Source organism: Pholcus phalangioides, unplaced genomic scaffold (genome assembly GCF_987345545.1).
Source record: "Pholcus phalangioides strain wild (caught in Gottingen) unplaced genomic scaffold, Ppha-v1.0 ptg000017l_1, whole genome shotgun sequence".
NCBI lineage: Eukaryota > Metazoa > Arthropoda > Arachnida > Araneae > Pholcidae > Pholcus > Pholcus phalangioides.
The window spans coordinates 23,116,260-23,140,425 of record NW_028301610.1 but is presented as its reverse complement, the minus strand read 5'-3'; the positions used below and the strand labels follow the sequence as shown (position 1 = coordinate 23,140,425).

The 24,166-nt window shown below is 34.7% G+C and overlaps 1 protein-coding gene across 6 annotated transcripts in view; it reads left to right on the top strand.

Moving 5' to 3' along the window:
- Positions 1-24,166, top strand: part of LOC149072557 (bromodomain adjacent to zinc finger domain protein 2B-like) — a 339,679-nt gene that overhangs the window by 35,385 nt on the left and 280,128 nt on the right. For all 6 annotated transcript variants that reach the window (XM_089247421.1, XM_089247420.1, XM_089247419.1 and 3 more), the window contains exon 2: positions 16,362-16,462. The gene's annotated coding sequence lies outside the window, so the exon portion shown is untranslated. The remainder of the gene's footprint in view (positions 1-16,361; positions 16,463-24,166) is intronic.

The window sequence follows — 24,166 nt, the reverse complement described above, 5'->3', positions numbered from 1 at the left end:
CACGTATGTGTATTGAGATATAAACTAGATATAAAATAGACTTTCTTATGAGATTTGTTTCGTAAAAATTAGTCATTATATGGAAATGGTTTTGAAATGTTTTCGTCTGCAGTGATTCGGTCGTTTAAAGGTAGCATTTCTCAACCTTTCTGAACCCAAGAACCCGTAAAATGTCTGAAACAATTCGACGGACATGAGTAGTGTGACCATATCTCCCGTAAAAATCAGTATATGGAAATTCGAGTATGTCCCGTACTTGAAGTAGCAGGAGTGTCGGAAGTTTTTCAAACCTGTGGGTGCTCTTCTTTGGTTTTATATAGGAATTTTTTGTTTTTTGAATTTATTCTGAGGGTGCCCAGACCCATGTCACAAATTACCGTGGGTTCTCGATCGCCCACGGCACCCCCGGCCTCGATGCCACTGTTAAGTAATATTCCTCTATTTTTGGCCGTTCCAACCTCTTTATACAGTTGTTCCGTTTCTTTCGAAGAAGCTTTGAATTTGTAATCTTTACTAAAATCATGAAAAAATATTCATTTCAAATACTTGTTGATCATGTTCAACGTTCTTTTCCCCCATGCACTACATTCCCGGCATTTTATTATTTCTTTGCCCTCCATTCATTTTTTTATTGTCCTTCATTTTCCTATTTTTGATGAGAACGGGTGGTGTTCCGTATTTTGCAATATTTAAGATTCCAATTTCCTGTATATTCTATCCATGAAATGTTGATATCTAGTCATGATGAATGTTTTTTTTCGTGTCATACTTTTTTGTTTTCTGCGATTGCGGCAACCATTTATTTCCCTTCAACAATTTAGCGCGAATATAAACAGTTGTCATAAATGACATTTTTTGGCTACCATTGGTGGTATTCCGTAGGTAGGATCGTACGTTCCTATATTTTTCCCGATGTGATAATGTTACCCTATATATAATGTGCAGCGTTTCTCAACCTTTCTAAACCAAAGGACCAGTAAAATATCTGAAACAATTCGACGGACCACTTGTGTCCGGTATTACGGGACATCCCAGTATTGTCGGCTTGCACCCGAGTGGCGTGGTGGCAAGATGCTCGTCTACCACTGTGAAAGTTGCTGTCGTGGTCCCGGGTTCGAGCCCGAGGGATGATATAGGTAAGATATTTTCCCTAACGAACTTGAGGCAACCACCACTAAACACCGCCTTTGCTTCCAACCCATCTCATTAATGGCAGTAAATCGCAATATAGTGATATGGCCAGATTTGGTGTAGTATTTTCAGTTGTTTTATATATTATTTTTTAACGATGGTTATTTAAATTTGTAATGTTTAAAACCATATGAATAAAAAGCGTTTTCATAATTTTGGCTACAGATATTCATCTTACGTATATTTCTCAGGTTCAACTTTTTTCCTCAATTTTTCAGAGATTTTAGCTACAATTAGGGATTTCACCGACTTCAACGTTTTTGATGACAATCGGTGGAGTCCCGTATTTTACCGTATTTAAGATCCAAGTTCCCCAATAATTGTTCTCAGTGAAATAGTATCATCTATTCATTTACAATTACATTTATTAGTCAAATACATTTTTGTTTACTGCAATTTGTAGCAGTCCCACCTCCTTTATTTCCTCACCTTTCAACCATTTTTGTAATAACTACAGTATAGCATCGATTATCCGAATACCGATCAACCGAAACATCGGTTAATCGAAAGCTTTCCAGTTGTCAAATTTAAATTCGCACTCCATGTATAAGTTTCCCTAACAGCCGCACAAGTGCTTTCCCCCAAATGATATATTCCCCAAAGTGATACAAAATATATACAATTTGTGTTTAATATCACTGTTTCTTTGCTTCGTATTGCGCCTATGATATACTAGTACAATTTTTTCTCCGTGAACGATCGGTTTTCCGAAAAATCTGTCATCCGTCCCCAATAGTTTCGGATAATCGCTGCTATACTGTAGTAAATTGTCATAAATTACATCTTTTGGCTACAATCAGTAATATCCCGTATTAAGGATCGCAATTCCCCGAATTTTCTTTGATGAAGTATGGCGAATCCAAGTATGAATTTGCCAATAATTTTTATTTGAACCCCATATGAATATTACTAATATCAATTACAATTGAATGATTTTTCATTCACTTAGAATCGAATTATCAAGTCTGCCTGCGGACCACTTATGCCGTCGTCGTGGACCATAGGCTGAGCAACACTGTCCTTGTGTATTTGAGTAGAATGTCCCAGTCGTATTAAGTCAGGACAGAATACGAAAAACTGCCATTGATTGTGATGCACATAGTAATTTTCTCTCCAAGTTTATGTGCATCTATGTGTTATTAGTAAGGCTAGAATTTTTATGGCCTAAAACCGGCAGAATATGCTCCATAAAAAATGCATTTATGCCCTAAAAAAAACTAAAATATTCCCTAAAAAGTCCTAAATATATGTTTCTACAAATAGGCTGACCATATTTACTCGAGAAAAATGCGAAAATCACAGAAAATCGCCATAATTGTCAAAAATGATGCCAAACGTGCACAAATAAAATTGCCAGTATTTGCTAATGTCGCCGAAAAATTGCAATCATTGCCAAAAATGATGTCAAAGTTAAGTAAAATTGCCAATTATCGCTAAAATCCCCAATTGCGGGAAATGAAGCTAAGGAAGACAGATCTTGGGGTGGGGGGGGGGTATCTCTCCTCAATTGTTATGCTGAAATATGCAAAACAATGCTCCAAAATATGAGAATATGCCTTAAATTCTGAAGATCATAAAATTACTCAGAAACAAGAAAAATGCCTTAAAATTACTGAAAATCATAAAAAAAAGTTCTATCTTAAAATAGCGAAATATGTAAAACTCATAAAAAATATGCGGTCATAGAAATCCCAGCTCTTGTTATTAGAAATGTCTGTGGCTATTGAAACTCAATCCATTTAACAACTATTAATTTATATAAGTTTTGTATACATATCACATTTACCGTAATTTCCGTAATAAAGTAGTGTCTTGTTTAAATTTCAACTCTTGCAGCTAATTCAAAACCACGTCCTATCTAATAATTTATTTTCTAACGTTGTGACGTCAACCCTCTATCCATGGCCCCCACAAGGGGTGGGCTGAGAAGGCTCCAGCCCTGGGGCCCGGGAGGATTTTAATCATTTTTTTGTTTTTTCACGCTATAAATTCATCATAAAGGGGGCCTCATAAAAGTCTGGTCGGGGGGCCCGTAAAAGATCCCAACCTAGGGGCCCAGGATAGGCTTCAGGATGTGGGGGCCATGCCTCTATCTACCCGGTACTCTGAAGTACCAGGTTATATAATTCGTTGCGTAGTGACTAATTGTTTGAAAAACAGTATTTATTATTTATTCATTTAATTTTTTTGTCTTTAATCAGAACTAAAATATCCTACGAAATATAATTTACATAATAAGTATTTATTTATTGTCATTATATTTATTTATTTATATTTAGTATTTCATTTTCTTCTTATTATATTTTTCATAATGTGGTAGATCAGTGTTTCTCAACCTTTCTGAAAATAAGGATTAGTAAAATGTCAAACAATGCGACGGGCCACTTGTGTCCCGTATTACGGGACATTCCTGTAATTTTCGTTGTTCCAATTTTTCCCCCGCAAATTTGTCCCGTTTTTTCAACGATACAAATTTGAATTTGTAATATTTACTTAAGTCGCGAATACACAGCGTTTTCATTACATTATGATGATTATGACAAAAATTATAAATATTCATTTCACATATTCATCAGGTTTAACGTTTTGTCCTACATTTTTTTTGGAATTTTAATTACTATTGGTGATTGTGCCTACTTCTGACAATGTTTTTTGTGGCAATTTTTTTATTTTTCATAAATTTCTCTCCTGTGATCTCATTAAGATATCCTAAAAAATTTGGCTATATTCGAATAAGCAGTTTCTGAGAAAAACTACTCATAGTACGGGAACTTCGATTATAATCACCCTGTATTTCCTATAGGTGATAATTCAATTTGAAAATAGCAATTTTTAATCCTTTTGACATATAGATGGATGGCTATTTGACCATGAAGAATTTAGAGACCATATCGAGTTAGAGACTGGTGCACTTGGCTATCAAATAGAGAATTACAAAATTATAGTTTTTTCGCCAATATTAAAAAAAAAGAAGCTTTCATTGCGACTATGCAATATGAATCAAAGACGTCCCAATCCTTATACGTAATTAGATATTATTGTTGTAATTTCTCGGCTCATGATTTTATTCACGTCCAGTGACGTATTTACGGGGAGGCAAAGCGGGCCCAGGGCGGAAATTTGGAGGAGGCGGCGAATTTGAGTAATGAGTGGTCACAAGGAAATTGGTTTATAATGGGAGAAGGGTGGCAAAACCATAAATTCGCTTGTACCAAGTGATCAGGGGACTACGTCAGTGACCTATTGAGTGTGCAAGCATGTGAACAACTAAAAGAGTGACAAATAGTGAGTAACCAAAAGAGTGCAAGCATAGCATTAACCAAAAGAGTGATCTAGAGAGTATGCAAGCAATGGGTGTGAAAAAAAGAGTGACTTAAAAAGCAAGGAATCATGTAAATGAGGGACAAAAAGAGTGACCCGAAGAAGGTGCAAGAGTAGGAATGACTTATAAAACGGGAAAACATATCAGTGAGCGAAGAAGAGAGTGGCCAAAATTGTGACCTAGACAGTGTGAAAACATGTGATCAAAGGAAAACTTGGAAAGAAAGTCATATTGAGAAAAATGAGTGGGGGGGGGGGGGGCTAAACAGACCTAGTGGCAAATTCGAGGAATAAGTGGTAAAGAAAATTAGAATAAAACTGGTAAAGAACGGCAAAAAGTTCTACATCCCGCAGGCGGCAAAACTATAAATCCCCCTCTGATCACGTCTAAATACCACAATTTTTATGAACAGTTCTTAATTTTACTTGATTTATTTTACTAAGCCCGGGATTACACTATAAAAGTTTGATAAAATCCCTTTTATAAAACTTGAAAAATCCAACCAATAAAGCTCATAGGTAACATTTGTGCAAATGCGACCGATAATCTTATTGGTTAAATTTTTCAAATTTTATAAAATAACTTTTAGAAAACTTTTATAGTGTAATCCAGGCCGGCCTAATGCCAAAATATCCATTATTTAATTTCTAACTATTGGGATATAATGAGCTGCTTTTGTTGATATTTTCTGAGCAAACAGACGAATTTATCACAACCTAAAAATCTGATATCTTTTTTTATACCTAATCATTCTCGAGTTTATCTTTTTTTTTATTTTTACAATAATCATTACATTGAAACAAACGTCACGTTTGGTTTACAACACATACACGCACTACCAATGTACTAATTCGTTAGAAATTCCATAGAGGAATGTGTACGAGGTGCATGTACGGTTGAGTAGTAGTCTATTTCCTGCTTTGTATTTTATTGTCGCCACAGCAGAGAAATCTTACTCGCATATATGTATGATATTAAAAAGGGCAAAAAAGTGTGCATTAATTGTTTTACTATGGCCGTACGTGGACAGCCACACACACACACACACAGACCTAACTCAGATCAAACCTCACATTGCTGACACTGTCACCAGATGGCGACTTATCGATACATCTGTCACGCATGAGAGTAATTACTCAATTTAATTTATTTTAAGACCTTAAGTGGACCGTAATTTTTTTTTACTTATCTCCATAATATCTCGCGGCACCCTAGGGTGCCGGGGCACACCAGTTGGGAAACACTTTTTTAGGAGAACAACTTCCATAGAGTAACATAGGCAGAGTAAACGTTCAAAAGTCGTTTTCCAAGTTCTAGAAATTTGCACATTCATGTTTCTGGCAAAGGGGGACGATATTAAATAGCTTCAAGCGGGCGGCCTTTATTTCTTAATCTATTTATACAGGGTGTCCTGTAAGTGCTTGCATGGCCTTTATCTCATCAACCGTCCATCGTAGAATGGGGGTGTTACAAAATAAAAAAAATCTAAATTTTTATACTGTTTCTCTGTGCTTCAACTTCCAATCGGAAAGTTGTTTCACCTGTCTTTCCTGATGCTAACAAAAAAAGTTCCATGTTTCTAAGTGCAATTTTCAAAGAGATATTCGAATTCGAAAAACAGAGGACGTTTGAGAAAGAAAAACGTTAAATGCGGGTAAAACAGTCTTTCCGCATTTTAGCTGTTCTTTCCCGAATTTCCTCCCTTTTCGAATTCGAATATCTCTGTGAATATTGCATTTAGAAACATGGAACTTTTTTTGTTGGCATCAGGAAAGACAGGGGAAACAACTTTCCGATTGGAAGTTGGAGCACAGGGGGATTGTAGAAAGATTAATTTTTTTTTATTTTGTGGCATTCTGTATTTTCACTGAAAACTGGTACAGGATACATATAGAAACGTCCTCTCCACTTGTCAATACAAGATTCATTGAAAGACTGGTTATTTGTGGAGATGAAGATTACAAGGAATGAATGTGATGAATTTTATTCCTTGTAATCTTCATCTCCACAAATAACCAGTCTTTCGATGAATCTTGTATGGTACAGGATAATTTTTGAACGCCTGTTGAGCATTTTTTAAACTGGAATCATACCTCTACGATGGGCGGTTGATGAGATAAAGGCCGTGCAAGCACTTACAGGACACCCTGTATATTTACTTACATCCGTTAGTGATTTATTCTATTCATGCGTGAAATGAATAGAATAAAGCAATTAATATTATATCGTTACTAACACTACGTTTGCTATGAATGAATAGCTTTTGAAAATATTCGATTAAAATCGGTCAAAATTTTTAGATTAACCAGTTAAAAATTTCAATCGATTCCCAGCCCTAATTGAAAGCACTGTATGTTTCTATAAGCAACGATTGATAATAAAAAGTCCTTTGTAAGGGCTTTCTGAACACTGTATATCCATACCCGCAGCAGCTAATGAATGCCATCGCACTGTTTTTTGCAACCATTTAAAAAATCGTATCCATATAAACCGATCTCGAGAAAACGCATGAACTTGTTTGTTTCAGAAAAATGTTTTTACTTGAATTTTATTATTTAAAAGATTTAAAAAAAAACCATCATGGCATACATCTATTGCTTCGAATCTTTCCTGGTGGTTATGTAAACCACATTTTTTTCAAGGAAAATAATGAATATTTTTGCCTGTGGGCCAGCCATCTGCTAAAAAACAATGAGCATAAGGACAACTCTTTTGTTTTCGTTTTTTTTCTTGTCACGGTAGATGGAGAGTGAGGCTGATGATTATTGTTTTGCTGAATCCCTTTAGTTATGAAATTCCCCTTTGTGACCATTCTCGCGAATGTCTTTACTTGTATCAAGTCAAACAAGGACCCAAAAATACATATTCATGAATATGTCACAATACACGTCAAGACGCTCAGTGACCACTGTGAATGATAATTTTGAAGATTTTCTGATGCGTAGATTATCTCTCGGTACTGAGAAGATCCTTAAAAAGAGAAAAAGTTTTGACTTTCGTATTTTTTAAGGGATATTTTCATTTCTTGAAGTTAGTTGAAGGGTTCTCTTCATACCGGACTTGTGCAGGTGCGAAGGGTGCGATCGCACCGGGCCGTGAAGCTCGATTTTTAAGAAATTGATTACCATGTTGTATTTCAATTATAAGTGTGTGCACAGACCATATAGCGTGAAATTCTATCGATTTATAGATAAAAAAAAATTGTGTCCTCTATCTTTCTTATTCGTTAATAGAGACGAGTCTTGGTTTGTGACAGATCCCCAGGCTGAGACTTTCAGCGAGCTCCTCCTGATTTTAAAGAGAAATTGTAGGATTAAAAGTACATAAAAGATCAATTACTTAACAGTACCATGATCCCTCCGGGCATAGAGATCCTCTAGGGGCCCTACCACAAGACTTGAAGCGCCAACCATCTCGATTTGGAAACTTTTATGATGTGGCTCAGGTGTGAAGAAGATAGAGCAAAGAATGGGAAAGCAGTCTCTGGCTTCCAGCCTATAGCCTTGTCTCCCTTGTTGGGGGTGGGGCACGTATATAGACAGTGTAGAGGCCGTAAAACTGATTTCGCACCGGGCCAGAAAATGACCAAGTCAGGCCATAGCTGCCTTGGATGGATCAGTAAAAAAGATCACCTGATAACATTGAAAAAAAACGAAAATGTGAATATTGAAATCTCAACTAATTACAGTGATATCTTGGCTAACGAACGCTTCGATTATGAATTTTTCCGCTAACGAAAATTATTTTCGTGATTTTTCTGCCTCGGCTAACGAATGCGGATTCGGCTAAAGAACATTTTCGTTGATATGGATGCAAGTGCTAATAGAAAACAGCCGCGTCGTGAGCTGAATTTTTGCGCCAATCATCATCAGAATTACTCTCACTTGAGTCCTATTAACTGATGTCTACCTGGGAATCTTTTTCCAGATGTGTACCTACACTTCTCTTTCTGAAATTTTTTGAATTATTTAATGTAAAATGAAAGATACAACTAATAGAAAATGCGTTGAAAAAAAGGAGCTTACGTTTTCAGATCGCGATTTCTTTCAGTGCACAAGACTCTGAGCATCAAACTAGACATTCTAGGAGGTAATCTTTTCTATCTGCATATATCAGACGCAGAAATGAGCTGACCAAATCATAAATGAATGGGGGACACCTACAAACTCTATTGGGTTGTGTCAACACCTGCTTTAATAAACTAAAGCTGGTGTTTATTGTGTGTGTGGGGGGGGGGGGTGTGCTTGTGCGTACGTGCACACACATTAGTATAAAATAAAAAGATCTTCAATATCTCTCATCTTCCTGTAGATTCTCATTTATCCAACTTTGAAGCTATACATTTTAGCCTTTAGTCAGTTATTGTCTTTTTTTTTATAAGTCTCCTTGTTGTTTTAAAAAAGTTATCTTTGAATTTTCGGCAGTACTTGGAACGAATTAAATGATTTTCTATAGAAACGTTAGCCAGAACGAATTATCTTCGTTATCCGAGGTATCACTGTATAGGTGTTTCAGAGTATCCGCTCAAGAATGAGATGAGAAACAAAAACCTATCTCTCGCAGTTACAGCGACAAAATTTCGAGAATTCAAACAGCAACACTCACTTTTATACATTGAAAAATGATCGACGCAGTAAAAAAACAAGAATGACATTGAAACGGTACCCCACATCGCCATAAATATGATCACCCTGTATGTATATCGTATATAGTGTATACTTATTATTTTATCTTATCGTATAGCGAATAAAAAATTAAGAAAATACAAGGTCCATCCCTGGGCCACCGGACTGGGTGGAACTTATTCTTATCTGATGAAAATGTTCTCACTAATTTTCTTTGGACCTAAACGTATTTGTATTTGCTCTTACCCTTTTAGTTCTTGATTCACCGGCTTAATTCATTAGATTAGGGTTACCTGTCTAACCTCTTTATAACGGAGGCTAACAGGGGCTCTAGCCCCTTGTTAGCTTCCATGTTGATTGTGCACGTAATGTAAAATAACAAGATCTTCAGTGTCCCTCTTCCTATAAATCCTCATTTAACCAATTTTGAAGCTGTCAATTTTAACCTTCGATCAATTTTTGTATTTTTATAGTTCTCCCCTTGGTGTTTTAAAAAAACTTATCTTTAAATTCTGGGCAGAGAGAACCTGGAACGAATCAAACGAGTTTCATAGAAACTTATGAGAAATCACGTTTTGGCTTACGAAGATTTCGAATGAAGAACGTGAATCCGGAATGAATCATTTTCGTTAGCCGATGTATCACTGTATTGATGTATCACCAAATAACGTGATAGTGTTTGAGCTTTTGTAAAATTAACTTCAAGAATGCTATATCAGTGTTTTAAATTTTCATTGAGCAAAAAGAGACAGAGAGAGAAAATGAAGACTTTTAAAGACAAGGAGGTCGTTGATCTCCAAGTCTATTCATATTTTGATGTTGGCTCGCGTGTTGATTGTGGATAGCCTTTGGCTGTGACGGACTACTCGCATCTTATTGCAGATCGAAATAATGGCGATCGTGTTTTTTTTCTGCAACTAACGCTTCTTGTGTGTGTGTTTTTTATGTGTCTTTTTTTATTATACTTGACCATGGCGTCAGGAACAAAAACTCCGATATTTTTCGGCGCCATTTTTTCCTCCCTTTCCTCTTTTTTCCCCCAGGTGCTTTAAAGAATGGCTTTATGCTGAAGGTAACTTTCATGGAAGAAAGAGGATCGATTCAGATGCAACCGAAATTGATTTTTTTTTCCACCTTTCTAATTCGGAGTGTTTTCTGTTTCTGCATTTTATTTTTCCGGAATCGTAGAGCTTCATTGGATAATCATGTCTTTCGGTGGCAAGGATTGATATAATCGTCATTACCGAGTCTTTCAGACCCTTGGTTCAAATCTCAATCTGGGTGATAATAACTAATCACTACGTATACAGTAGAGCAGGTTTGTTCCTCATAGGTTTGCACCCTGAGGAAACGTGAATTTTTTGGGACCCTAATATATCCTCTTCACACCTGAGACAAAGCTGACTAATAATAAAATGTTTTTGATTGAATTTATTGTATGTCAAAAGGCTCTTTAAAACCAAAAGAAAAATTAATCAAATAATTAGAATTGATATCTTTACTATAGGACCATTTGAATTTGGTACACATATATGTACCTCAAGTCTTAACTTGAAAAATGAATCATTAAAAACTAGGGCTGGTCCGATTAATCGATCGGAATCTGTTAATCACAGTTAAAAATTTTAGTTGAGTTAATTGGCTCTATCAACCTGATTAAAATCTGCGTAAAAAGTTTGTAATTCAACAATTCAACTTGATGTGTTTGAAACGAAACCGATTATATGTCGTAAATTAATGTACCTACATACTGTATAGCATTTTGGATAAGTGACCGTGTTTAAAAATTTTTGAATAAATATTTTGATCAAATTTTTCGGCATGGGGAAATGCAATTGATTCAGTGGAAAACGATGATTTCAGTTTCAGATTGAGTTTGGTATGAGTTTTAGAAGACATGAGACCAAAATTTATTGTCCCCACTTATACAGTTTTTCGTATTCTTGGAGAGGCATCAGCTTTTCTTTCTTTACAAGTGCCATTTGGGAGGAGTTTCTAAGGAAACAAGCAAAACTGTATAATCGAAAGTAGTTTCGAAATCAGTGACTAACCTAAAATAACCGATTTTTTTGAAAAAATTAAACAATCCAAGTGAAGCAATTCCAGGTTTTGGCAAAAATATATTCAACATATTAAATTGCTTCAAGCGGGCAGCCTAAATTTCTCCAATCTATTAGTATATTTGTTTACATCTAAGCGAAGCGGTACGTGAAATGAATAAAATATTTTAATCGATTTCCAGTCTTATTAAAAACCATTTAAAACCGTTAAAAATAAGGTACACGTGCCTCTTGAACGAAGAAGATATAGTGTTATTTGAGGCATAGTTACATAGTATTACTGTGTATAACAATTATGTATTATTACTATCAAAATAAATTCTTCGTTCACTTAGCACCTTTTCATAAGGGGATATTCAATTTTGTATTCAACAATATGAAAAAGTAAATATGCAGGACACACACACACAAACTTTTAAAATGTTAGAAAAATGGTTTTCAGTAAGATCTTTTCACATTTGCAATCATTATTTTAGAGTTAAATGCAGAATATATACTCTTTACTTTGGCTTGGTGAATGAAATAAAAAATGGTTTGTCACTTCTTTAATGATGCCAGTATTATGTATGATAATTTATGCCTTTATAATGGTTTGACACTTTTTCAATACTCCCAGTAATTGACGAAAACCCGAGCAGCACCGGCTATATAACATAAAATAACAGATTCAACTTATTAATTAGAACATTACCTTTAATAAAAGTTTTAAAAAACTTGGAATTTACAATAAATGTTGAAAATGCTGGCCTTTTTCATGGAATCATAGGCACATTCATTTTACCAGATTGCTCGAGACTTTACAAACTCTGCCAGAATTAATGTCTGATATTGCATTAATGATGTTAATCTTGACTTCATCAATCACATGTAGGTTATTGCACACAGTGGGCTATTCTATATTTTTAAGCTAGCCTGAAATTTCGGTATTGGTCCACTACATATCCTCATATTGTTCATGAATGTGTTTGTTGCACTATATTACGCTATCGGATTGTGGGGTCTATTGTTTTCGATTCCACTGTTGATGCCAAAGTCTACACAGACCTTATTACTCAATTCATTTCACTGATGAACAGTGATGAATGGTACTGCTGGATTCAACAGGATAGTGCCACACGTCATAAGAAAGTATACATATTTTAACTGAATTTTTTGTCGATCGTGTCATTATGCGTGGACTTAGGCTGCTTCTTTTCCACTTGACTTGTAACTCCAGGCCTTTTTTTCTTTGAGGTTATCTTAAAAATGTGGCATACTGTAATGCTCCACGTACGATGAATGAACTTATGACTAACATCATTAATGTAATATCAGACATTAATTCTCGAAGACTTCGTAGCCTCGAGCAATCTGGTAAAATGAATGTACCTATGGTTCCATGAAAAAGGTTAGCATTTTCAACATTTATTGTAAACTTTTATTAGAGGTAATGTTTCAATTCATAAGTTTAATTTATTTTTTGTAAAATATAGTCATATTCATTTAAAAAACATCCATCTATAAACTATGATGTGCGCGAATTTAGAAACACCCTGTATTTGGATTTTTATAATGTAATGGAAGGATGTAGGTGCAACTGACGCAAGGTCACCCACCCTCTCAGCCAGCACGAATCTTTGGATATGTGCATTTAAAAATTATTTTGATTGTTCTGGATATGGGAGTTTTGAATATTGGATATCGAAGGTTCTATTGTTGGCCGTATACAAAATTCTTCCCAAAATAAAGTTGATCCAGAGAAAAAAATCAGGTAAAACACAGAACCATTTTAGGCGAAAAACTCTAAATCATTCTTTTTTGGATATTGTTCATCAATATCAATTTCTTTTACCTTTACGATTATCAGTGGATTTATATAGTTATCTTTAAATGGAGTAATTAACGATAATTAGGGAATGAAATGCTAATTAAGTATTGCAATGAAAAATTGAGTTTGTTTCAAATGTCCAGATATCCCTATAGCGGATGTAATTAATTATTTTGCTTGTAATTTTAACGACTCGGGGAAAACACCTCTCAAATTCTTATCTAACTTTTCTTTTTCTGTTTTGAAGAAACCGAAGTATTTTTTGTAATCTTTCGCAGTTGGAAATTTCAAAAACTATTATGGGAAGAGCGCTCATATGTATGGAAGCACTAAGCAACCACAGATCAATATTGTCTGGGTCACATTCTGTGTCGTAGATTAGATCTTAGACGACAGAAAGGTGCATTCATTCAGTGTAGATATGTCCTAAAGAAAACTTCTCCCTCGTGGCTTCTAGAACACGTCAAGACACTGATATGTTAGCCTTTTGCAAAAATGGATGGTTTTTTGTTTTTTTTTTCAGAAATGGGATGATTACTCTATTTATCACTTTGATGAAGATTCCGTAATTTAAAACTCATTTTTGTTTCTAATTCGAGTTGATTCAAAGTTCAATAAAAATCCAATATAACGATAAATCACAATCACTAGGAAAATTGTCGTTATAACGGACTTCTCGTTGTAAGGGAATTACAATTTTTTTATCGTTTTTGTGGCACCACGGTCATTTTTCTGCACTCGAGTGCTGATTAGACTTGCAATATTTTGCGTCAGATTATAAATTGTAGAAAATTGCTGCTACATCTGCATAGCAATCGTTTTTGATATCATTCCGTTCTAACATTAGCGAATGAACAGGGCTAAAGTCGTGATTTCAGTTTTCGGTCTAACAATTGATTCTCTAAGGCTGGTCGTCTGCTGTCAAATCGATCAGCCGACCGACTGAACAATCAAATTCCCAATTATATCAATGCTCAATTTCATGGCTATATGGACTCTGACATTCCAGTCAATTGGAAAGTTTTTTTTAGCAATATTTGTCCAGCTAAAATAACTTTTACAAAAATGAATGAATTTTTTTCGGAATCGGGATGGTGGTTACTCTACTTATCACTTTGATGAAGATTCTGCAATTTCAAACACATTTTTGTTACTAATTTGAGTGGATTCAAAGTTTCGCAAAAGTCCGTTACAACGAGAGATCACAATCACGCGAGGAAAATTGTAATAACGGACTTCTTATAATAAGTGAATTTCAATTTTGTGCGTCAAGTTAAAAATAGTAGAAAATTCCTGCTACATCTGCATAATAATCGTTTTTTAGATTATTTCCTTCTAATATTAGCGAATGAACAGGGCTCTAGGGATTTTGGTTTCGGTCTCACAAGTGATTCTCTAAGGCCGGTTGTCTACTGTCAAATTGATTCAGCTTACCGTCAGAACAATCGAATTCACATTTATATCAATGCTCAGTTTCATGGCTTTATGAACTCGCTAACGTTTTCCCGCCAATCGGAAAGTTTTTAGCAAGATTTGTCCAACTGAAATGGCTTTGAACTGTAAGTTCCGGGCAGTGACCGTGGGCTGTTAGTCTACAAGACAAAAGTCGAATAAAATCGTCACATATATATCCCATGTGTACAGCGCAGCATTTCTCAACCTATGGTCCGCGAAAGTAGCAAAAGTGATCCCCACGACTTGAAAATTCGATTTGAATTTAAATGAAATGAAAGTTGTTCAATTCCATTTAAGAAATACAAATGATATCCACATAGATTAAAAAATATATTTGACCCATACACTGTAAGTAAGTGGTCCGTCGAACTGCTTCAGACTGTTTTACTGGTCCTCAGGTTCAGAAAGGTTCAGAAACGCGTGGTATAGTGGGAAATCCTAAAAAATATGAATAAAATGACTTTTCTAAGTCTATCCTTTGTTAGATGTACCTCAGGATAGTGTTTACGAGAAGCATGTGCAATTATCCGTCTTATTTGTTTAATTCTTAATGGTAGAAAAAAAAAATTGGCAATTTTTGGAGGATTTTGTTGACGTTATAGCGGAAGCTTCGGAATCGGATCTTTCTGTAACCGGATATTTTTTGTATCTTCAACATTAGCCTCTTGAAAATCACTTGTTATGAGCCGTACTTCTTATATCGGAGTTTTACTGTACTTATTACTCTCTCAGGTGTGGTATTGATTAATTCGATTTTTGCCTATCTACGGTTTAGACCGAACAATTAAACCGTTTTCGTGACGTCCCAAACTCTGAAAAATCTGCGAATCTTGAATCCATGCAAGTATAATCCAATCGGCCTTTATACTAAAATACATAATAATACTTTTTTCGAAACTACTCGCATAGTCGCATGGTAGAAATTTTCGGAATTCATGATATGCAGATTAAAGTTTCCAGCGATTCGTATCCGCTAGTCTTAGTGAAAAGGGAAACGACGACGATGATCTAAAACAAGTTACGGGTCCTCATCACGTACAGTGAATGCATTGAAATCTTTTCCTAGAAACGCGGTGGGAAGCTTATTGAAATGGAGATTGATCAGGTTTTGATTTTAATAAGAATTCTCCATAATGCTCAGAGATTTCGAATGAACAAACCTTCACCCAAAGTTAGTGATTATTTCTTTCTTTCTTTGTTTTTTTTTGTTGTTGTTTTTTTTTGTATCATTTTGGAATATGAAAGATATGAGGGTTCTTTTATAGTTATCAGGGAGTAAAAGTAAAATGGCGGTGCAAATGATTCGTATGTTTCTTGTTCCTTTTACATCTGCGCGTCACACACACACACACTGAACGCGTCGTTTTTCTTTCATATATATATTCACTTCCTTCTCTCTTATTTTTCATTATTTTTTCTTTTATGTTTTTTTTTTTTTTCGTTTTTCGTGTTTCAACAGCAGCAAAGCAGCATCCTGGCATTCGTTCATGGCAAGGTTTTCATTTTCACGTTTGTTACTAAAGGAAACTTGTTTTTTCAACTGGAATGCTCACGTCTGATATTCATTTCTTACTTGCTTTCTTCATTTTATTTTATTTTTCATTTTGTTAAAAGACGTTGGTAGACTTGTCTCCTCCTTTATCGAAATCTAGTATATAAAAACATCTACACATCTGTGTGTGAAGTTGGTCTTTCAAGTTGAAAAAACGATTACATACATTATGCAAATATCACCTAAGAATTTCTGGTTTGATCAAAGTTCTTATTCATACCTCAACTTTACATTCACTGGGTCTACGTCAAAATATAACCAATTAAAATCAAATTTTCTAATATTTTCAGTACTTACTTTATTTTTTTTTTTTCAACATGTATCTGATTTTATGTTTATTTCGTTTCAGATTCAATTTTCTTTCCATTTGTTTTGCTCGGACGAGTGGAATTTATACGAATTCAAAGTTTTAAAATGAAGATTTTGTACGAAGACGGAAATCATTGACAGGTATGCAGTTACCTGTAGCTTTTATACGACAGTAATATTAATGCTTTAATAGTTAAACTCTAGCCTTAGGTTCACACAGTTGGATTTATCTATTGGATCGTCCTTCCAAGATGAACTTTGAGATGTAAGTAACATTTTATTTCGTTTCATCGTGTGTAAGGCAGTATTTCTCAAGTGAGACTTTGATAAATAGTAGTGAAAATGATTATAAAAAGGTTACAGTGAACACGAAGGAGTTCCCTAGAACATGGGAATTTCTTTTAGGATTCCACAAGGCTAAAAAGATTGAAAAACTGAACAAAATTAACCAAATTCTTTGTTTCACGTATCAATATACATTATGGTAAGTATTCAGTCTCTTTATTTTACACGTGACTTCAAGTAAGTGTGGTTTCCGTTTAATAAATTTTCACTTATTTCGATACCATCTTAAAATTTGACAATCTCGAAACTCCATAAAACTAACCATTGACCCACCATTCCTCTCACATAACTTTTATATCTAAATGATGGTTGCAAAAAAGTGAAAGAGTGCATTCAATACTTGACAATGACGAAATCACATCAACAGCCAAAATTAAGATTTTTTTCGTCTCTTTTCTCAATCCAATTTTTACCTTGGAATAATACATTATTATACATTATATCAGGGATTATTATCCCTGATAGATATACGGTTGCTAAACTAACTGGAACTTAGAAAGAAAGGTAAAATAACGAAGCAAAAAAGAGAGATCATCTTCCTTCTTATGAAGTCACAAGGTGAATTTCATTTGGACAGCCATCATGGTACCAAAAAATTTTGTTGCTTTTCTTATTTTTATTAACTGTATGGAGTAAAAGAACTTGCAGCGAAAATAGAGTAGGTAGATGGAGATGATATAAAAGAAGATTAGAATTGAAGGAAATTGGGAAAAATAAGAGAATGATGTGTAAGGAGAGACTAAATTCAGGTTAAAGGGGGAAATAACAAAAAACTGAAGAAATGGCTGCACGGCGATCGATGGCTCTAAGATACAGCATCGCCTTACTTACAAAATTAACGGACAAAGTTAACCAAATTCTTTGTTTCACGTATCAATACATCATGATAAGTATTCCGGTGCTTTATTTTATCTATGACTTCAAATAAGTGTGGTTTCCGTTCAATACGATTTCACTCATTTGAATACCGTCTTATTATTTAACATATGTTGACCACACGTCTCGAAACTCCACAAAACTGACCATCGATCCACTAATCCTCTCGCACAATCTCTGTATCTAAATGGTAGTTTCAAAAAAGAGAAAGGATCTACATTCGATACTCAGTAATGACGAAATCACATCAATAGCCAAAAATTTAAAATGTTTTTCTACTCTTCTCTCAAACCTACTTTTACCTTATAATAATACATCGTTACCTCCAATGGATATACGGTTGCAAAACCAACTAGAACTTGGAGGGAAAGATAAAATAACGAAGCAGAAAAGAGAGATGATCTTCCTTCTTATAAAGGCATAAGGCGATTTTCATTTGGACAGCCATCATGGTTTTTGAAATTTTGTTGCTTTTCTTATTTTTATTAACTGCATGCAGCAAAAGGAGATGCAGTGGAAGGAGAGCTGGTAGATGGAGAGGATATAACAGAAGCTTGGAATTGAAAGGAATTGGGAGAAAGAGGAGAATGGTGTGTAAGGAGAGACTAAATTCAGGTTGAAGGGGGGAATAGCAAAAAAAAAAAAAACTGGAGAAATAGCTACACGGCAATCGATGGCTGTAAGATACGGCATCGCCTTACTTATTGAGTCTCTTGACTGCTCCAAAAGCATTTCTTTTTTACACTGCGTTATTTTCTAGTGTATATGTGTGTGTATTATATTTACTTATTTAGTTCCTTTATAGTTTCTTTTTTTAAATTCTGTCGTGTTATCTGCGCGTAGTCGTTTTTTTTTTTCTGGTGTTATTACTATATTTTTTTGAAGGAAAAAGACCTCTTCTACATTTAAGTAGCTGCAGCAGCAACAGCAGCAAGTCATCGCGCCTCGGTTCGTTGCGTGGCAGCCCTGCGTCATAATCGAGTAGAGAGTATATACTCTTTTTTTTTTTTTTTTTAGTTTTTATTTTTTATTTTCCTGCCTTTATTCGGAGAGAAGTCGTTTTTAGGTAGGACGCCATATTGTTTTTCCGTTTCGGGTAAAAAAGGGCCCTGTATTTCGGAAAAAGTGTTGCACTCACTGGGCAACCGGTTCTATCTCATTGAGGTAGAAAGTAGAAATACCATTCTTTTTAGCTCATTTATGTGTGTGACTGGTTTTTCTCTCTCTCTCTCTCTCTCCTTAACTCTTCATCATCTGAGAATCGATTGATTACCATTCGTTGCGACATGGACATTGTTTTTTGTTTTCATTTTTCCCCGAACTGATTCGCCAATGGGAATGGATACCAAATTTAGGTACATGGTTGTAGTTGCATTCATGAAAGTATTCGATTTTTCTGGGACGATATCTGTAGGTTTTTATTTTATTTTTTCGGTGAAGTTGCAAATATGGAGGATTAATTACGACAAAAATACCGGAGAGACAAATTTGAAAGTGAATTGTAGACCCGGATGTGTTTTTTTTTAAGATCCGCTGAGATTCATCGGTTAATTAATTCGGCATACAGATTAATAAGAGAAAAATTAATTTTAGCCGTGAGAAATTTCACATTTTTGAGGTTTTCTGGAATTTAAATTTTCTGAAAACGCTAATCGCGAAAAAATTGAAGCTTCCGAAAATTTTCCTGAGTTTCTTAATAGCTGATAGATGGCGCTACTACGCAGTTGCCATGTGGATTTTCCGCTCATGACCAATCATTTTTTTTTAGATAATAACCTGATAGTAAAAGAATCAAGATCGATTGATTAAATAATTTTTCACTTTTCACTAAAGTTTGCGTTTACGAACTATTCAAATGGGATACTACCTATATTTTTAATTACCTGTCATGTGTTAAAGATTTTTAGATTTTACGATTGTAGTAAGAATGTTTTCCTACTTTGTTAATGTTGTTGGTATTAGATTAATATTTAATTTATGCATTTAATTTTAGTAGATTATTTAGGAATTAAAGCTATATATATATTTCGCTCATATCAATGGGCAGTACAGTGAAGCCTCATTTACACGACTTGCAAAAATCGTACAACTGAAAAAATTTTGAAAAAATGTCCCATTATCCATTGATTTCAAAGGAAATATTACAGGAACTCAATGGTTGAAATTGCATTTGAAATTTTGCATGAAAATAATACTTGAGAAAAAAAATACATGCAAAATATTTTTTTTAAATCACATATTATGAATTATACTTGGCAAAACTTGAACTGACATAACATTGCCATTGCTCAAATCTCCAGTATTCTTATGCGTGCTGTGATTACTTTTCTTTCAAGCTTTAAAAACGCAATTTTAGACATTTTTTTAATGCTCTTATCGTAGTTTGTTCTGCTGATTGGTTTCCTTATCTAAGCAAAGCAGTTAACGTTTTGAGTCCAGTCTGAAAGTATAGATACTGTACATGTTTCCTATTAACAGACATGTATTCCTCCAAATGCTTTAAATGCAATTTCTTATATTTCAGGAATAACGATGTGCACATTCTAAAAAAAATTTCAACTGCACATATGATCGCATTTCAAACAATTTAAATATGTTTCTTAGGCGTTTCTTCGCCGTGTTTTGAATTTAAAAAAAACAACAATGAATTGTCATGTAAGTGTCCACTCTAAAATGGTCATGGGATGTTCAATGTTTTTTTCGTATCTGTTTATAATTGCCCTAGAGCAGTGTTTGCCAACCTTTTTTTTGCCATGCCCCACCCAAGAAATATCCTGGAAAATATCGTGATGTCCCTATAAAAAACATGGGGGGGGGGGGGAGATATACGGACCAAGATGCTCGAAAATTGAAAAAAAAAAAGTTAACACATTGAAAAAAGTGCCTTAAATGCTGTTTCAATCTATTGCTGTGCATTCGAAATTTCTTTCGAAGGTTAAAAACTCAAAATTCCTTCGGAGAGATTCTCTGAAACCTTAAATTAGCCTGTGCGCTCTCCTCTCCCCCCCCCCCCATAGGCGGTATTAAATATGTCAATCGGATATGTCAAGCCTCAGTAAATATGACATTTCATCAATTTGTCAATTATTTTTTTCATTGGATATGAATTTCTTCAATTCGAAAATTATTTAATTCATTAAATATGTATTTTCATTAATTCTGAACTTGTTCCTTATCAAATATTAATCTTCATTAATTCTGCAATTAATTTTAATTAAATATTGATTTTTGTCAATTCTCAAATTATTTTCCTACTAAATATGAATTTTTAATTAATTCTGAGAAGTTATTTTTTCATTAAATATGAATTTTCATAAATCATGATTGTTTCCTTAAAAAATTAAATTGCCCCCTTCCCCTTAAAAATCATGTTACCCCACGTTGGGAATCACGGCCCTAGTGTTTACGGATTATACGGTGACAATATACGTGACAAACTATTTCAGTGCGTGCGCGTTTGATCTTGAGCATTTTTATGATTTCATACAAAAAAGTCATGACTTTCATCTAAATTGAAAGTGCAATCCCGATATTTAGTGCAATATATATATACACAGTATATATAATGTATACACAGTATATATAATGTATACACAGTATATATAATGTATACACAGTATATATAATGTATACACAGTATATATAATGTATACACAGTATATATAATGTATACACAGGGTGATTATAAAAAAACTATCTCGACATATGGGCCCCTAACTATCATACCATTCACAGAAACTGAATGAAATTTTGGCATAAGGTATTTTGATGTATGCGCTCAAGAATGATATGGAAAACAACAGTGTCACTCTAACAGTTACGGTTACAGTGAGAAAATTTCGAAAATATCAAATGGCAACACCAAGTTTTTTGTATTGGAATGTGATCTCCATTGTGAAAAACCCTAAATAGCGTTCGAACGGCAACTGTAGCATGAAAATCACCGGCGGTAGATAGGCTAAAAGTGAGGACAACCAATAAGGACAGAAGCAGCATAAAATAAAGCATTTTATTGTGTTTCACAAATTTTCCACATGACCTTGTGGAGGACTAATCAGGCTGGGATCTCAGCCGAAGAAACGGTGTGACGAATGAAACAAACATTAATGCTCTGGTGCACGGCAAAGTCCTTTTTACTTTTTCCTTGCCTAGCTCCGGGGATTTTCGTGCTACAGGTGCCATTCCAACGCTATTTAGTGTTTTTCAGTACGGAGATCGCATTCCAATACAAAAAACTTGGTGTTGCCATTTGATATTTTCGAAATTTTTTCACTGTAACCGTAACTGTGAGAGTGACACTGTTGTTTTCCATATCATTCTTGAGCGCATACATCAAAATACCTTATGCCAAAATTTCATTCAGTTTCTGTGAATGGTATGATAGTTAGGGGCCCATATGTCGGGATAGTTTTTTTATAATCACCCCGTATATACACTGTATATATGTATGTATACTGTGAGGATTTTTAAATTTTTCCTGCTGTCTAGAAAAGCCTATTATGATCTGCGTTATATTTATTGGTTTTTTACAGGATGTCCTGTAAATGCTGATGCGACCTTTATCTTATCGACCGTCCATCGTAGAGGTATGATTTCAGTTCAAAAATGTTCAAAAGATATTCAGAAATTACCCTGTACCAGTTTTGAGAGTGAAAATACAGCGTGTCACAAGATAACAAAATCTAAATTTTTACACGATCCCCATGTTTGCTAACTTCCAATTAGAAAGTTGTTCCCTGTATCTCCTGAAGCCAACAGAAAAAATTCTATGTTTCTAAGTGCAATATTCGCTAAGATATTTTTGGATTGAAAAATCGGTGAAAAGTTATGAAAGAACAACAAAACCCTAACTGACAACGCTCCTTTCCCTCATTTATGCTGTCCTTTCAAAACTTTTCTCTGATTTTGAAATCGAATATCTCAGTGAATAGGGGAACTTAAAAACTTGGGATTTTTTTTTTTTTTTTGGCCTCAGGAGAAACAGGGCAACAACTTTCTAATTGGACGTTAGAGAACAGGGGGGACCGTATAAAAATTTAGATTGTTTATTTTGTTACACACTGTATTTTCACTCTCAAAACTGGTACAGAGTAATTTTTGAGCATTTTTTAAATTGGAACTATATCTCTACGACGGACAGTTGATGGGATAAAGGCCGCATTAGCACTCACTTAGGACACCCTGTATAAAATATATTTCCATGATTCTATGACTCAGTTTTTCTTTAAACTTTAAAAAATAATTGAATTTGTGAAAATTTATCATAATATAGTAACATATTTCTAACGACCCTACAATTTTTGATCTGCAGTAAAAAAAGTTTTAAAACTTACTTCAGAAAATGATTAATAAAACTCACCCCACGTCTTGAATAATTTGCTTTATCATTGGTGAGATCGTGCTTTCAAAGCATTAACCCTTTAAGCAGCACAACAGAAATCACTAAACCCCTAAAATGAAATTCCATACCTTTTTTCATTTAAGTACACATTCTTCCGATTTTCAGCCGGTGCAAAATAAAGGATATGGGAAAAAGTTTTCCTTTGAGAAATCTACTTTTTTACGAAATATCTGGGCTTCTCAATGCTAAAATAAGTGGCCTAAGGCGAGATATCTCGTCTATACCGCTTTTAGATTTAAGCACTATATTTTGTCGAATTGAAAGCGCAAACAACAAAACAAAAAATACTTTGTCTAATAGTTTTCAGAATTGGCTTTAAACTGCTGGTTCTGGTGAAATAATCATGGCAGCGAAGATGACCATGCTGTTTCAATCAAAGTAAGTGGCATAACAAGCGGTGGCTTAAGCGAGAGTGTAAAGGGTGACCCGGGCGGCAGGTTGTAAGTGACAGCAGCCTAGGCTTTTGTTTAGATCCATAATTTTTTTTTAATTTTGGAATAATGAAAATTCACAAGACACCAAGTGCTGCCACTCTTTTGAGCCATACCTTGATAACGAAGATGTTGAGAAAACTTTAGGGATTAGACAATCCCTAAAGTTTATACAATCCCTATACCAGTAACAGGAATAGACTCCATCACGCGGGACAAGTACGCATTTTAGTGTGCCATCTCCTGTCATCTGTAATATGGTCTAAAGCTGCGCAACTTTTTGATGATTACGGGCCACTTAAGAAACTTGGTAATCTATCGCGGGCCGTTTGAGTCTTTAGTAATAGGTTCTAGGCCACAATGAAATAAGATCACAATTTTAAATATTTTTCACATTTTCAATAGCACAATGAAATTTGAAGGAAAAAAAACAACCTAGTTCATATTTTATCTCTTTACTTGGAATTATCTTATCTACGCTGAACTTTATACAATTTGTAACCACAGTCACGTTGCCATCGACGATGAAAAATACAATAAAAGGGCTAAATGTGGGATAATCACTGTTTAATTACCATCAGAAAAGAGTGAACACTACACCAATGTGAGCAATGAAATTAGTTTGCTTTTTACAAGGGACTAAAATTTTGTTCAAGGTCGCGGGGCACTCGGGCGACTCCGAGGAACACATTTGACCCGCGGCTCACGCGTGGAACACGTATGGTCTGAATTGTAGGTCCAAGTCTAATTCTCCAATTTGTGCTTACAAAGACAAGTCAGTTTTCATAGCTA